Source organism: Elephantulus edwardii, unplaced genomic scaffold (genome assembly GCF_000299155.1).
Source record: "Elephantulus edwardii isolate Elephantulus edwardi_28Jun2011 unplaced genomic scaffold, EleEdw1.0 scaffold00242, whole genome shotgun sequence".
Lineage (NCBI taxonomy): Eukaryota > Metazoa > Chordata > Mammalia > Macroscelidea > Macroscelididae > Elephantulus > Elephantulus edwardii.
Window position 1 is genome coordinate 2,546,338 of NW_006399992.1, and position 17,927 is coordinate 2,564,264.

The following is a 17,927-nucleotide window of genomic DNA, read 5'->3' on the forward strand; positions in this document are numbered from 1 at the left end:
GGGACCCAGGCTTCCAGTCCCCTACAGAGTGGGAACATAAATTTCTGTTTGTCAAAGTTGTTTTTGAGGGGAGCTCTGGTGGCCTAGTGGTAAGGAGCTGCAACTACAATCCCAGAGGCGCACGGTTCGAATCCACCCAATCCTCTGCCTGAGAAGGAGGGACAATCTCCTCCTGTACCAGTCAGATCTGATTTGACAGTACACTCACACAAAAATAATAAAATTAAAAAAAAAATTTAAGTCGTTTTTGTTACACTAAGACTAGATAACTGAGACAATTAAACTACATTTTGTTACTCAGGTTTTGTCAACCTCAGCACTGTTGTTGATATTTTGGGCTGGATAACTTTTTATTAAATAGTGATTGAATTCTTGCCTTCCACGAAGGACATACCTGGGTTCAATTCCCAAGCAATGCACTTCAAGAACAGCAACCATTCATTTATCAACGGAGGCTCATGTGTTGCTATGATCAGGTTTTGGTGGAATTTCCAGACCAAGACAAAGGAATGAGGAAAGCATGGAGACCTGCTTATGAGCATCAGTCCTTGAAAAACCTGTGTATCAAAGATGGCGGCCGTCATGAAGTAGGTGACTGCAAATGTCAAGGTTGCCTTTGAAGACCATCAGAAGATAAATAAATCTGAATGGAATATGAGTAGAGCGAAAGGAACAGATAGATGTAAAAAAGAAACAACTCCAAGATTTTAAAGACACCTGTAAAGACATTATGCTGGCGAATGATGAGTGCTTAATAATACCTTACCAAGTGGGTGGGTGATGTTTTCATTAGCCATTCTCAAGAGGAGATACAAGAAATGTTAAAAGAAGCAAAGATAAATTTGCAAGAAGAAATCAATGCCTTAGGATCTGGAGTGGACTCTACCCAGCGGTTGCTAGCAGATTTGAAAGTTGAGTTACATGCAAAATTCAGAAACAACACATATTTGAAAGTGGATGAAAGAAGTTTTATGAGTCCACAATTAAGGTTGCATAGTGGAGTGTACTTGGGGCAGTGGGAGGGGTGCGGGGAGATTGTATATCAAAGAAGGAATTTTTCTTTTACTTTTCAAAGAGAGGAGCAAACTGGGGTGGGGGAAGGCAGGGGGGAGGGCTGGACAGGGAGAAAAGTGCAACAATGAATGAATGGAAATCCAAAATCTCTGTAAATGTTCATTAAAATTATTAAAATAAAATCTAAAAAAATTTGTTTAATAAACTTAGGTATTATTTAAATTGATAATTTCCCATCTCAAATGATATTAAAAATCCTCTTATTTTAAAAAATTCATTTACTTAATGGAAACTTGTCCATTTTCATGTGTTGCTTATTTATTTTATATTTTTTTAAAAGAAGACAGTATTCATCTATGTATTTTACATAACGATTGTATCAGGTGCTCTGTGTCATGTTATTAAAATCAGTTAAGCAATCAAAAAAAAATAAAAAGAAAACCCTATGTATCACAAATGTCCAATCCAGTTAGCAATTCTTTGTTGTAGGGGGAGGTCCTGTGTTTCATAGTCTGTTTAGCTCCATCTCCATCATCTCCCTACTATTTTCAAGTGGCACCTTTACCCCTAGTTGTTAGAACTAAAAATGTCCCTAGAAATTGCCAAACACACTCCTGGATGAGAACCACTGGTGTATCTGCTGGAACAGTCTAAGGAAATCCTTCTAGAGACAAACCAAAAAAGGCAGACTGCGATGCCAGTGCCCAAGGACGCATTTGACTAAGCGCAGACTAGGCTGAATAGGCAGTGAATTCTGTAGGTTCAGAGTAAGGCAAGAGCAGAAATATATATCTGAGGAGTAATCAGATAGATGCAGGGCTTGAAAGGTTAGGCAGGAGCTGATAGTTAAAGAGTGTACAGTGTTATCTTTAAAACAGTGGTCCTCATCTGTGAGAACAAAAGTATTATGGTTATGACAAGAATCTAGAATGAAGGTTGCATAGTGGAGTGTACTCGAGGTGGGGGTTGGAGGGTATTGTATACCAATGAAGGAATTTTCTTTTACTTTTCAAAGAGAAGAGCGAACTGGGGGAGGAGGAGGGGTGGGCAGACAGAAAAATGCAACAATGAATGAATGGCAATCCAAAATCTCTGTAAATGTTCATTAAAATTAATAAAATAAAAAAGTATTACCTCAATAATATCTTTCCCCTTTCTATTTCTTCATGTGTTTACAGAGGTGATTTCTAGGGGCTCACTGACAATAGAATGGTGCCATCTCTCTTACACTAGTGGAATGTGTCCTGCATTAGTAGGTTCTACTATTTTTCCAATTTTCACTGCTAATATGATAAATATCAATAGATATAGCTAACATAAACATACATAAACAAAACTGTTTGGGAGTCTCAGTAATATTTAACAGTATAGGTTCTGAGACTAAAAAATTGAAAACCACTGTATTAAGATAGTTCACTAGTGGTCATGTTTCACTCTGAGTGACTAGTGTGAAATATCTCCTCAATAACCCAGAATGCCCTGCTCTGACTTTAAATGCCCTGCTCTAACCTTTTCATCCTTTCAGCTCAGATCTGCTCACTGGTTGCAATGTAACTTCTCTATGAACTCTTTTTTTTCTGCCTCTTATTTTCACTTTCTATTGATCACAAGAAATTCTTTTTCTTATTTTCCTCAATCTTATGTCTCCCAGGTTTCAAGACCTCATTTTTAGTTTATAGCCTATAATATCTTACGTATGTACTATGTTACTACTTTTCTTAAAAAGTATCTCAATTAATTAAATAAGATCCCCATCTTTTTCCAAACAAGACAAAAACTTAGGACAATGTAACTTTTCTCAGAATTATCCACCCCTGTACCTCAAAGTATGGCTCATCAATTGTGTGGGATTTTTGTTCCAACTTATTTTAAAATAAAAAAATCAGTATTGCTATTGATATTACTACTATGCGATTGTTGTTATGTGCCGTCCAGTCAGAACCAACTTATACCTGACCCTCCAGTGGGTTCTCAGAGGCAGAAAACCACACGGGCAGCTACTTCTTATTTACGTCTGTGAGAAGCTGAAGGCTATGTCATATTTTATCTTCACTCTTGAATTTGGTTGAGCATAGAAATAATATGTAACTAGTGGCCTTAGGTAATAGGTAAAGTGATTTTAGTTGTTGTTAGAGGCTTCAGTTTCCTATTTCATGTGAGAACCCAGTTCAAATTTGCTACCACATGCATGAGGTCTTAGGTTTCAGGTTTCAAGCCGATGTTAAAACTCCAGCTAGAGGCAGGGTTAATAAGAGGGTCACACAATTTGATGGCTGGAGGAACAGGTGGGTAAAGGAAATGGGAAAAATTCTGTGTGAAAAACAATATATAAGAACTTTGTAAGTAAACCAGTATAAAATAAAAATTTTGTTAAATAAAAACACAAAAACAAAAACCCACCCCAAAAAAACTCCTCCAGCCCAGGTAGCCACATTCAGTCCAAACTCCCCATGGACAGTTTAGCTTCAACTTCTGCCATCCACTGGATGACTTTATTTCCTTTCTAATTTTAGTCCACAAAAGTTCTTTTTTTTTTTGCCCTTTCTCATTTCAGATTGTGAGGGGCTTGTGTGTTTGTGTTTGTGTGTGTGTATGCTCAGAAACTTATTGCCACTGAGTCAATTATGACCTTCCATAAGACTTGTGAGGCTATAAATTGTTATGGAAGGAGACTGCCCATTTATCTGTCACAGCGTGGCTGGTGGATTTGAACTATTGATCTTTTCATTAGCAGTTCAACATGTACTGCACTATGGCATTAAGAACAGAGAGAGAGAGGGAAGAGAAGAGAAGAGAAGAGAAGAGAAGAGAAGAGAAGAGAAGAGAAGAGAAGAGAAGAGAAGGCATATTTTACTTATCATTTTTATGTGTTTGAATATTGGCTAAGTTTCTGCATGTGCTTAACCCAACATTTTAATAAAGAAGCCTGATCACATCATCAGAACAGAGCCAAGAGATATAGTTGCAAAGGCCCAGGAAAGCCAAATTTATTTGTTTGTATTACCAAAGCAAACAGAAAACACCAATTTAGACTTTGCTAAAGAGTCTAAATTAGAGCTTAGCAACGCTGGATCTGGACTGGTTATCCTAAATTAAATAGAACTATTTCATTCAGATTTATGGTCATGTAGGTTAATTAAAATTTTCTCCTTGGATATACAGCCCCCAAGACTCTATGTAATTTAAATAGGTTCTACATTCATGCAGAGTGAGAATGGCAGTTTCAATATTTAATTCTTGCTACGTAAACTTTGAAGGCTAAAAACACATCCTCCCTAAGTTGTGAGAATACTCTTTATGTTGGCAACAACTCACTGAAGGAAACTTGGAGTTGCTAGGTAACTTGGTGCCTGTGGAAAGCTTCTGATAAAATGTATTTAAATCAGATTTCCTGGAGCAGATGGGCAAACTGAAGTGGAAAATATATTCAAATGATCTGATATTGGCTTTTCATGCTAAAACAAAAATCTCCGTGCAGTCAAAGCTCACATGGGTCTTTTTAACTGGGGTGGGTTCAAGGTGGTCTTGCTGCAGAGAACACCTCATCTCATTCCCCACAACATGGAGTCATCCTGGGCTTTGTGAGGCAGAATTACTTTCCAGCAACTGGGAAGATCCCTGAAGGATGAGGCCCACATGGAGGAAGGCCTTTGAACACGTCAGCTTTACTTACCTCTTCACTGGGTACAATCTTTGCCTCTAAAGCCAATAGGCCCGGCTGTTGTAGTCTTCTCTTTAGTTCTTCCAGATCTTAATAATGAAACCAAATCATCAAAGTTGGGGTGAGCTGTTGGGAAGTGAAACAGCTAAGAATCCCCCAGTGTTCAATGATTCAGGCCAGAAGCTCTAAGAAATCAGAAGAAACTGAATTTAGAACAGGGAATGTGCATACTACAATAATGCAGCCAGCCATCAGCATCACCCAATAACTAAAACAGAACAGCTACTGTGTGAGTTTATATAGGTTCAGAACTCAGAATGAACAAGAGTTTGACTTACTATCTACACACACACACACACACATACATATACATGTACATATATAATGTTGTTGCTCTCCTTGTGTGCCACTGAGTCAGAACCAACCTACAGCTGACCTTTCAGGGAGTTTCAGAGACAGTACATCACATGGGAGGAGATTCCTCATCCTCCCACAGGGAAACTGGTGGGTTAAATCCATGTGCCTTTGGGATTTCAGCACAATTTCTTAGCACTAGGCCATCAAGCTCCCATATCCCCCACCTTGCCCGCGCGCACACACACGTGTGTGTGTGTGTGTGTGTGTGTGTGTGTGTGTGTGTGTGGAGAGAGAGAGCAAGCGAGAAGGCACTCTGGTGACCTAGTGGTAAAGAGCTGCACTGTCAACCAGAAGGCACACAGTTCAAATCCACCAGTTGTGGATACAATATATGCAACATCACCAGAGCTCCATACAGCCCACAAGGGTTACCCCATCATTCATTTCACTGTACTCTTAAAGTGTTAATGGATTTGCACAAAATTATCAATAGGCATTACTGGTAATTAATTTATCAGTCTGGAATCAAGTCCTCACTTTGAAAAGTTTGCTTCTCAAATTCCAACACTTGTGTCTCTTTTGACTCCTCTGTGGAAATTTCACTATGACAATCAGGGAGAGGCATGTCATAAAGAGACACAGTGAGGGCAAGCGGGTGGCAAGTGTAACAAAAATGGCATGTTAGGGAATCACAATCAAGGAAAATGGCTCTTGTAACTCATTAAATGACGGTCCATGTTATTGTTATGTGCCATCAAGTTGCCTCTGACCCTTTGTACAACAGCTCTGAACCCTGCTCTATCTTGAGCCAATTTCATTTTCTCTGACACACCTACCCCCACTACTCCAGTCACTGAGTCAATTTATTTCATCCATGGACTTCCTCTCTTGTGATGTCCCTCCACCCTTCCAAGCATAACTTCCATCTCTAAGAATGGTCTCACCTTGCAACATGTCTAAAATATGTCAGAGCATCAAAAGAAGCAGCCTGGTTTCACCCTCTCTAAGATGGACTTGTTTGTTCTTCTAGCAGTGTATGGAGTACTCCTCTCCACCACCATAAATCAAAGGCATTGATTATTTTTCTATCATCCTTAGTCATTGTCTAGCTTTCTTGTGTGTGTGTGTGTGCATGTGTGTGTGTGTTCTTTCTCCGTTATTTTATTTTTTAAATTTTATGTTACTAATTTTAATGAACATTTACAGAAATTTTGAATTTCCATTCATTCATTGTTGCACTTTTCTCCCTGCCCACCCCTACTCCCTCCCCAGTTCTCTCCTTTCTTTGAAAAGTAAAAGAAAAATTCTTTCATTGGTATACAATCCCCTCCCACACACACACCCCACTGCCCCAAGTACACTCCACTATGCAACCTTAATTCTGGATTCTTGTGATAACCATAATAACCTATCATATATTGCTTTTAAATTGTTCTCTCCCTGATCTGTTTCAATGTAGTCTACATTATTTATCCAGTTTTTCTCAGTGTTACCCCAACCCTGATGTCAGTCCCATTCTACAACAGTTGTCCAGCTTTCTGATACACAACAAGTAATTGTGAAGATCATGGCCTGGCTCAGGCACACCTTAGTCTCTACACTGACATCAGTGTTTTTCAGTACATAGGAAAGGTCCCTGACAGCAGACTTTCCCCAATGCAATTAGTCTTCTGATTTCCTGGATGCTGGTACCAAGAGTGTTGCTTGTGGAACCAAGCAAGCTAAAGCTGTTAGCCACCTCAATTTCTTATCTGTCTATCATGATTTTGCCAATTGGCCCAGTAATGTGAATCTTTGTTTTCTTGATGTTGAGCTTCAATCCATATTGAAGGCTGCAGTTCTTGACCTTCTATATTCTATAGCAAATGCCTCAGATCCTCCTCAGTTTTTGGCAAGCAAGGTAGTGTCCATGTTATGTCACTGAATTATTACAGTAAACTTACCTGGAAGATATGAATGTTTCCACTCTATAAGCAAACTGAGTTTCTAGAGGTCTGGTAACTTAAAATAGAGCCAAGATTCAAAATCAAGTCTGCTCAATTTCCAAGACCTCACCATTTCTTCATGATACCCAAGTAAGAGTTAAGTATAAGAAAAAAAAAAAAAGAGTTAAGTATAAGAATACTCACCCTAGCACTGAAATAGAGAAACGTTAGAAATCATCTGAAACACCCTTTCAAAAGGAGTTTGTAATTTCTGCTAAAACCACACAATATAGTATATCATTACTTATTCATTATATACCATTATCTTTCAATAAAACAGAGTAAATCTATAATGAGAAAAAGAGCGCTGATGGCCTAGTGGTAAGGAGCTGTGCTGTCAACCCAAAATCATGTGGTTCAAATCCACCAGCCATTTTGTGGGAGAAAAATGAACAATCTCCCATGCAATTACTGCCTCTGAGAATACTCTGGAGGGTCAGCTATGAGTCATTTCTGAAAGTTATCCTCAATACTTTTCAGGATAAGAAAAATAGCACATATTTGGGGGTGTGCGTAGGAGTGGGTATTCATGTGTTACAATCCTGTTTGAGAAAAGGAGCACGTCTTGATGCAGGCACAATTTGTGATTGTTGTTAGTGAGCTTCTGTGGTGTGGGCTGGGAAAGTGAGGGCTCTGTGTAAGTGGGAAGAAAAATTTTACTTTTCACTTTGTACCATTCTGAACTCTCTGATTTTCTTCATAATAATAAGCAAGCATTTCTTTCATAATAAAAGAGAAATTTAAAGATGGCCCTTTGAACTAGGAAAATAATGGAAGGTTTTTATAATACAAAAATGAAATGGGTCAGGATCTGCTGGCGAACAAAGGGAAGGGAGAGGATGATTAAGAAGCTAATGATTGCCAAAGGTCATTTAGTCTTCATGCTAATTGTCAAGGCAGATTCACAAGGAACTTCAGCAGTGGAGAGAGTGCACCTTGAAGGCAGAAGACCAAAAAGGAAACTCTTCACCATATTTTGGATAGCTTGTCAAACCAATGTCCAAATGCTTTGACATTCTCTCAACAGTATGCAGCAATGCCTGGAACAGTCTACAGAATTTTCTTGTTCATACAAAGCATGGACACAGGCAGTATAAAGTAAGTCTGTGTGGCAGTACGGGTAGGAAGAGCAGTGTTTTCATTCCCCCAAACACTTGCCTGCAACAGGCCGTACTGGTCCTGGGATGCATGAGGGTTGTCAGTGACAGCTGTAGCCCTGTCTGCATGGAAATATTCTCTCTGATGTGAAGGCAGATTGCATTTGCTTGGCTAATCCAGCCCATACACTGGAGAAATGAGAAAAGGCCCAAGCTACCCATATGTGCTATAGATTCTAAAAGGAGACAAGCCCACCAACAGGGTTTTTTGCCACTGCTTTTCCCGATAATGTCAACACGGCCATTATTGTTTCATTAGTTTTCTTTGCTCTAAGGCTAAAAGGAATTTCTGCTGAGTAAGTATCTCCAAGATGCTTCAGACAATGCAGAGCACTTTTTGCAGAAGACGTGACTGAATAATTTTTGCAGAACTTTCTTTAGAGTCACTTACTTATGTTGCATGGAAATATGACTTATCTGCTTGCTTCTAACTGTCCAATGCTTCTTATTATTTGTTCTTGTTAGTTTTCCTTTAGCTTTAAAATCCACTTTTGTTTGCACTTTCCCAAGTAATCACATTATGGTAGTGTTGTTATATGCCTTGGGATTGACTAAGACTCATAGCGACCCTACAAACAAGTGATGGGGACTGTACCCTATCCTGCCCCGTCCTTACCATTTCTGACATGCTCGAGCCCATTGCTACAGTCACTGTGTCAACCCACCTTGTTAATATTCTTCTTCTCTTCCTCTGGCCCTCCAGTCTTCTTTACTTTCTGCAAGCAAGGATGTGTCATCTGCATAATGCAAGTTGTTGATAAGTCTTCCTCCAATAGTGATGCCACATCCTTCTTTACAGAGTGCAGCAGCTCCTTGAAGTATTTGCTCAGCATACAGATTGAATGGATATGGAAAAAGGATACACCCCTAAAGCACACTTTTCCTTATTTTCAACTCTGCATTTTTTTAAATAAAAGATAAAGATAGTAATCCCAATAGTTAATATTTATCAAGACTTGTTATACACCAGGCCGTTTTAAGTGCTGTATATAATCAAACTCCATTATACACCTATGACATAGATATACTGTTGTTACTTGCCAGATGAGGCAACCAAAGAATAAGGGAGATAAAACAACTTCCCAAACTGTAGAGCTAAGATTCAAAAGCAAATCTATCTCACTCCAAAGAATGATTATTTAATTACCCAGCATCACAGCAGAGATAGTATCTTGTAGGAGGCAGCAAGGCAGAAAATGTCTCTGAACCCAAAGAATTCTCATATTATTATTAGGTTGGGTAATCTCCTTCTTGCTAATCTGTTTCTGAGTAATCTGATTTTAATTCTGCTTCCTCATCATCCATGCTCCAGGGTCCAGGTCCTTCCTGCCAACTCCAGTTCGCACTGAACTCTTCTTTGTTAAATAGTTTTTGCTTTTGTTGTTAGCACTAGAAATAGCATATGTTTTTACTTCAGCTATCTAAAATAATAATTTAACTTGCCATTACTATAATGATTATCTCTTCACGTGTTAGCAGTATATTAGGTATATTTGATATTACCTCATATTTTTACTAAACACCTTTTTATTTTCTTTTTTTGCTAACCTCTGTTTAGTAAAATATTCTCTCTCTCTCTCTCTTTCTCAGCTGTCAAGATGAGTCTGACTCACAGCTGACCTTCCAAGAGATTTCCAAGGCTGTAAATTGTCTAGGAGGAGCTTACTCACCTTTCTCCCTCAGACTGACTTGTGGATTTTGAATGCCAGAGAAGCGTAGCCTTTGGTTGAGCAGTGCAACCCAAAGAGTGATCCATTAAAGGCAAATTTGTGGTGCTAGCTACAGTATGATAGAAGATTGGATTGCATTCTGACGTAGGAAATTTAGGCATTAACCAACAGTAAATCTTTAATAGTTGGATTCTGTGGGTCCAAGAATCCATAAGTGAATGTATGGTTGGTTGTGTATATTGTCACCAAAAAGAAGGCTGGTCTTGTAATCCTTCTTCCTAGTTACCTACTTTTGAAATCTTTTATTAAGGATATTTTCCCCTGAGTATTATAAGGAACTAAGAAACCAAAGTTGGTGTTAACCCTGGGTTAATTTGACAACAAAGACTATGTCTAGGTCCCAGGCATTACTTAGTGATAGATAACTTCATGTTATTGCTGTTGTTAGGTGTCATCTAGTCAAGTATGATTCATCACGACCCTACGAACAAAAATATCTGAACCCTGTTCTATCCTGCGCCATCCCCACCGTTCCCGACACACAAGAGCCACTGCTTCAATCCACCTGGTCAAGGGTCTGCTTCTCCTTTGCCGACCTTCTACCCTTCCCAGCATCATGTCCCTCTCCAAGGAATAGACCCTCCTAGAAACATGCCTAAAGTATGTGAGGCAAAGCCTCTTCATTCTTGCTTCCAAAGAGCACTCCAGCTGCACCCTCTCAAAGACATATCTGTTTGTTCTCTTGGCCGTCCTTGGGATATTTAGTGCACTTCTCTAACACCACGGCTCAAAGCAACAATTTTCTTTCTCTGTCATCCTTATTCATTGTCCAGCTTTCAGATGCATAGCAAGTAATCTGAAAGACTACAGCCTGAATAAGATGCACCTTAGTCCTCAAACTGACACCATTACTCCTCAATAATTTCGATAGGTCCCTAACTGCAGATTATACTCGTGCAATGTGTCTCCTTATTTCTTGACTGCTGGTACCAAACATGTTAATTGTGGATCAAAGCAAGATGAAGCTATTGACAGTTTCAGACTCTGCTCCATCTATCATGACAATCACTATCAGTCCAGTGGTAACAATCTTTGTTTTCTTTATATTGAGATGCAATCCATACTGAAGGCTGCATTCCTTGATCTTTTGCAACAAATGTTTCAAGTCCTCCTCACTTGCAGCAACCGAAGTGTGGCATCTGTATAATGCAGGTTACTTATGAGCCTCCTTCCAATCCTGAGGCTACACTCCTTTTCATAGAGTCCAGCTTCTCAGATAATTTGTTCAGCATACAGATTGAATAGGTATGAAGAAAGAATACAACACTGTCACACTCCCTTCTCAATTTTAAACTATTCAGTATTTCCATGCTCTGTTTGCACAACAGCCTCCTAGTCCAGGTATACATTCCTTATGAGCACAATCAAGTTCTGGGATTTCCATTCATCTCAATGTCAGCCACAACTTGTCATGCTTCACACAGCCAAATGCCTATGCATAGACAATAAAGCACATATAGACAGTTTTCTGGTATTCTTTACTTTTAGCCAGAATCCATCTGAAATCAACGATGTTTTCTCTGGTGCCACAGCCTCTTCTATATCCTGCTGCTGGCAGTTCCCCATCTATGTATTGTTCACTTTTGGATGATTCTCAACAGTATTTTGTTTGCATGTGAGAACTCTATACTTACTAATAATTGTAAATGAGTATTGCAACAACCTCATCTTAAAAGAGCTAAAGTAATTTAGATCCTTTAGGGATAAATATCTTCTCCATCGACCTAGAAAGTAACCTACAACAGCAGAAGTACTGGCCAAAAGGGATAGAAATTTAGAATGAGTGACGGAAGATGATAAATACCAATTATGGCCTTTGGACAAATTGTAGCAGTGGGGATTGGAGCTCATTACATTAACCTTTGTAAGTCAAATCTTGAAGTCTCTGTAAAGAAAAACAAAGCACAGTAAGAGGATAGAGTTGGATCATATGATTATTCAAAATGAATAGTTGAGACTATAGTATTTATAGTATTTGTCCTATTGTGAATGAGATACTTCACTCAGCATAATGTCTTTCAGACTCATCCATGTTGTTTAGTGTTTTCATTTTTTTTTCTGTAAACGTTCACAATAGTTAAAAATCACAATAGTTAAAAAAAGACTGGGTAGGGAAACATTCTGACCATGGCATTTTAACTGATGTTTAAATGAATTATAGGAATAAGTCATTTATAAATAGGGGGCAGAACGTTCTAGGTTGTTAAGCATAAAATTCAGAGATCTTAAAGCTAATATGACTGGTATAGAGTGATCAGAAGAGAAATTGGTAAGATTTGTGGCCTGGAAGATTACTGGGCCCAGATCAACTTTGGAAGTAGAGTTCTTACTGATTAACTGACTCATTCAGCATGAAGTCTTCCATATAAAATTAACAGTTTGACTTATGGTAAGAAATTATCACTATTTTTTTGTTGCATTGTATTCCATTGTATGCATGCACCATATTTTTTGTTTCTATATGTATCCTTTGATGGGCACTTGAGTTTTTCCATGGAGGAGAGTGCTACAATGAAAATAGTTGTGCCTATACTTTCTACATCTTATCAATGTTACATAATGCATAACAGAGGCCAATGCTCAGATAATGCCAGTTGATTAAAAGGCTCATTTAGTCTTTGGTAATAATGCATAGAAATAATGATTCTCAATTGAAAAACATAAGTAATATATAGTTCCCAGAATCAGAACTATCATTTCAACATAGATACTCTTACCATAAGAGGAAGTAAATTTCTCGCTACACATATATCTTTTTAATTTAATTCTCATAACCCTATACCTCGGGTTATTTTTTACAATTTTACAAATAAAGACACTGAGACAGAAGGATTGAGTAAATTGTTAGCCATCATTAGCTGGACAAAGGGCAGTGCTCTGGATATGAATCAAGGACTAATTCCGGAGCCCACACTCTGAATCACAACTCTAAACCATTCACCATAGTGAATTCAGGGGGATACTTCCTTTCTTTGGTGGCCTAGCTTTGCTTATCTGATCATTAAAATTCTTCTCACAGTGGAAAACATAACTAACATTAACAGAAGGGTTGACTCTTTTAAAGCCTCATTTGCTTGGAAAATAGTCACTGAGGCAGGGACTCTATTTGTTTCTTAAGAATCCTTATGTTGGAATTATCCTTTTTGCTCTTGGAAAAATCATTTGGCCCAATGACAAGAGTGGGTGGGTATTTCTTTCCAAGCTCCTTTTATGATGTCTGTGGCAGTTATCCTGCTGGGTGACTTTTTTCCACCAGAAAGCCATAGTACTGTCTTAGTCCTACTTTGAGAAAGAAAAAAAAAATCATTAGTATAGTTACATCACAGAAGAAAGAAAGAAAGAAACCAGATGTGTGATCTGCCCATGAAATAGAGGAGTTGCCACACACACAAGCTTAGCCTTTTTCATGTGCTTGCTGTGAGCTGTCCTCATGCTGGGGTGGAGAAGCTCATTACTGCTCGTGGTAACCAAGTAACAGAACTGGGCAAAGGCAAGAGGGAAACCAGAGACCCAGTGTGCTCCCGCCGAATTGCATGCTGGAAAGTCTGACACGGGGGCATTCACCAAGTCACTCGGCAGCCACATGCTCGGCTCTTTACAGTGAAACTGAAGGGATAAAGGAAGCCATTCTGGTAGGCTGGAGCATCGCCCAGCATTTGCCAATAGATAGAAGCATCATGGTTTGGGTGGCCCCATGGAGTAATGAGTGGTATAAAATGATGCAGACACTAATTTGTTCAGCCTGGTAATTCTGTTTTGATACATTTTGCTGAACCTGAAGCTCTCCAAGAAGCATAATGAAGGCTTTGCAACTCAAAAAATCTTTCAAGCCTCAGACACTGCACCTCCCTTCACTCCTCCTTTCCACTTAGATCTTCTTGGCCACCCTTCCTGTTTGCTTTGATGAACTTCTGCCACTGGAGTTGGTGTGCCCTGACTAAATGGCATTTCAGCATGGCTGTCCCCAGGTGACCAGCGTCCTTGCCTAGATTAACGTGTCAGCGGCATATGGTGCAAATGGCCTGTCGTTTGGTCTCAGAATCAGTTTTAAAATATCTGCCAGGCTGCTGACTTCTTTGGCATAATGCCTGTGGCCCTAGTGTTTGAAAGAGAGCAACATTGTCTGAAAATTATTTCGAGTAAATTTTATTGTGTAAGGGCCAGAATCTGGCTTCTCGCCTATTCTTTTTCTCTTTTACACTCTCTCTCTGGCTTTCTCTCCCTCTTTTCCCTTAGAATTCGGGTTAACAAAATAAGCATTTTTTTTTTATTTTGAGTGAGACTAGGACCAAGCATAATTTCAAGACTGTTCTTTTATCAGCTACTTACTGGCCCACAATTGGATCTTTTTCCCCAAAAGGAAAAGTGCCTAATTTGTATTTTTTTTTAAACATTGCACTTGATCCTTTTAAAAGCCTAGTTGTAGCACCATTTTTCTCATAAGAAAGTTGAGGCCCACAGAGAATTTTTTAAAATGTGGTTAAATCACACTAGTAAAAAGTGTCAGAATAACAATTCAAGACTAGGTCTACCTAACTCCACACTTCAAATCATTTTCGCTGTAAGTCCATAGGTAGCCCATTGTCTATACAGATATTGAGCCTATGTCCAAGCATTTCTGGAGAGAGAAAGCTTTTTTTTTTTAACCACAGTTCAATGAGCAAGCTTAGAGTGGTCAGCATCTCGGTAGGTATTGTCAGCAAGTGCTCCTGAGCTCTTGTACAAACTCCTCATCATGCTCTTCTCCCAGTATGTTTAATGGCAGGTCATTGTTACTGTTTAGTTGCCTGGTGGGTTTCTGTTTCCTAAATCCAAGTGACGAAGCAGATCCTGCTGTCCTAAGATTATCCCCTCTTGACAAGTGACGACCTCAGTACTGGAAAGAGCTAACTTGCAGGCAGAAAGAGGGATGTCAAAGGTCCTTCCAGCTCAATTTGGATTGGTGAACTGGAATAATTCTGGTAGCAGCATGCATGGAATTGAACCTAACCCACCAATCTTATTTCTGAATGACTCGTTCTCAATTTTTGTGTTTGAGATACAATGCTTTTGCTAATTTCTCATTTAAAAAACCAAAAGCCAAACCAGTTGCTGTCGATGCTGACTCATGGTGACCCCATGTGTGTTGAAATAGAACTGTGCTCTGTAGGCTTTTAGACAATTATAGGGAATTCTGGGAGCTCTGGTGGCCTAGTGATAAAAACCTGCACTGCATTCCCAAAGGCATGAGGTTCCAATCCACTAGCAGCTCTGTGGGAGAAGGATGGGCAATCTCCTTTATATGATGAATTGCCTATGAAAACCTGATGAGGGCCAGCTACAGTTGGGTTCCGACTCAATGGCATACAACAGTGGCAAGAAGCTGCACTACAGTACCAAAGGCAAATGGTTCCAATCCACTAGTTGCTCCTGGCAAAAGGATGGGCAGTCCCCTCCCATGTTGGAGATTAACTGTCTTGGAAAAGTCATTGCAGGGTCAGCTATGACTCAGTATGACTCAATAGCACATAATAACAACAACAACAACACAACAATACTATTTTGGAAGTAGATCACCAGCCCTTTATTCTGAGGTCCTCAGGTGACTTCAAATACCCAAAGTTTGGGTTAGTAGCAGAAAGCTCAACTGATTTCATTCTTTTTTATAGCATAGGTTTTGAAAACCACTCTTACTGCATTCCATCAGTTGGATAGATTAGATTTCAAACACCGAACAGTTATTGAAAGGGCTGTACTTGCTGGTTATGCCTTCCTATGCTTCACTGCAAAGTCTTTCACTTAAAATGATTTCATGCCTCTATTCTGCCATCCAAAGTGTTTATCTTCTTTAAACTCATGTTCAATTTAGCAAAAAATATTTACCAGATCTTTGGCTTTCTTATTGTGGTAATTATAATAATAATAATATTTCTTTTCTATTATTGTTGTGGTGAAACCAACCACCAGTTCAACAATTTCTACATCTATAATTCAGTGACCTTGATTGCATTCTTCATGCTGTCTAATCTTTATTAAAATAATTCACTCATTTGTTCATTGCTATCAAGTCAGAATGAACTCGTGGCAGGTTTTCATAGGCATGGAGATTGCTTATCTTTCTCCCAAGAAGGAGCTGGTGAATTTGAACCACCTGACTGAGTCAACAATTCACAAATGAGCAATCCAGGACTCAGAAAATTTAAGTAATGTATCCAAGATCATTCAGCTTTGATGTAGCAGAGTGGAGATTTAACTCCAGAATGAGTGTGGAGCGAAGGCCTTAACCACTGTGTTAGAGATCTTAAAATTACTTCCTTATTGACCAGAAGAAATACTGTACCCAGAAAAATTGTCCATCAAATATGAAGGAGAGATCAAGATACCCAGGAAAAACATAACCTAAGGGAATTTGTAAAAACAAGACCAGCATTGCAGGAAACATTGAGGGATGTCCTTCTTACAGAGGTGCCACAGAAAGAAGATGGATCAAAGTAACTAGCAACAACACCAAAAAGAACTCAAGACAATTATAGCAACAAAACCTTGCCTTTCAATAATCACATTGAATGTGAATGGTTTAAATGTACACTGAAGAGAAAAAGAGTAGCAGATTGGAAAAAAAAATCCATCAATATGGTGTCTACAAGAGACACACCTAAAAGATGAAGATAAAGAAAGATTACAAATAAAAGAATGGGGAAAACATACCAAGCAAATGGCAACCAGAAAAAAAGCAGAAGTAGCAATATTAATCTCTGATAAAATAAATTGTAATGCAAAAACCATCACAAAGAACAAGGAGGGTCATAATGCTTAAAGTGTCAGTTAGAATAAGGTTATAAAAATAATAAATATCTATGCACTGAATAAAAGACCTGCAAATATATAAAACAAACATTAACAAAACTGAAAAAGGAAATGGACAAGACTACTATAGTAGTTGGAGATTTCAATACACCACTCTTAAGAAAAGATAGAACTACCAGAAAGAAACTCAACAAAAATATTGAAGAATTAAACTACACAATAAACCAACTCGATCTCATAGATACTTATAGGCTAATGTACCCCCCCCCCAAAAGCACAGTACACCTTCTTCTCCAATGTGCATGGAAAATTATCCAAAATAGATCACATTTTAGGTCACAAGGCGAGCATCAATAAATTTAAAAACATAGAAAAAATACAAAGCATTTCCTCAGACGATAATGCTACAAAATTAGAAATTAATAACAAGAGGATAAAAGGGAAAAAAAACCAATACATTTGGAAGCTGAACAACACCTTGCTTGAACATGACTGGGTACTAGAAAAACTTAAAACTGAAATTAAAAAGTTTCTTGAAACAAATGAAAATGAAAACATCACTTACCAAAATCTCTGGGAAACAGCCAAAGCAATAATCAGAGGTCAATTTATAGCAATAAGCAAACACATCAAAAGTCAGGGAAAAGTGACCACTGATTCTCTAACACAGCGTCTCAAAAAACCTGAAAAAGAACAGCAATAAAACCCAAAACCCTCTAAAAAATATGGAAATTATAAAAATTAGAGCAGAAATAAATGAAATAGAAAGCAGAAAAACAGTTTAAACCATCAACAAAACTAGGAGTTGATACTTTGAAAAGGTAAATAAAATCAACAAAACACTAGCAAAATTAATAAAGGAAAAGACAAATAATCTTAATAAAAGATGAAATGGGCATCGTTACAACAGAACCAACTAAAATAAAAAGGCTGACAATGGAATAGGAAAATGATACTCAAACAGTTATGGAAACCTAGAGGAAATGGACAAATACTTAGAAACTAACAACCTACCAAAACTGACACAAAAAGAAATTAAAACCCGAACAGACCCATTACAAAAGAAGAAATTGAAAAGGTAATAAAACAACTTCTAGCAATAAATACATACATACATACATACATACATACATATACATACAAGATCTGGACCAGATGGTTTTACAAGTGCATTTTATCAAACATTCAGAGAAGAACTTTCACCAATTCTACAAAAACTAGTTCAGAAAATAGAAAA

General features: G+C 38.3%; 1 pseudogene; it reads left to right on the forward strand.

Moving 5' to 3' along the window:
• The first annotated feature begins 570 nt into the window (after positions 1–570).
• LOC102861972 overlaps positions 571–17,927 on the forward strand; it is a 115,573-nt pseudogene continuing 98,216 nt past the window's right edge.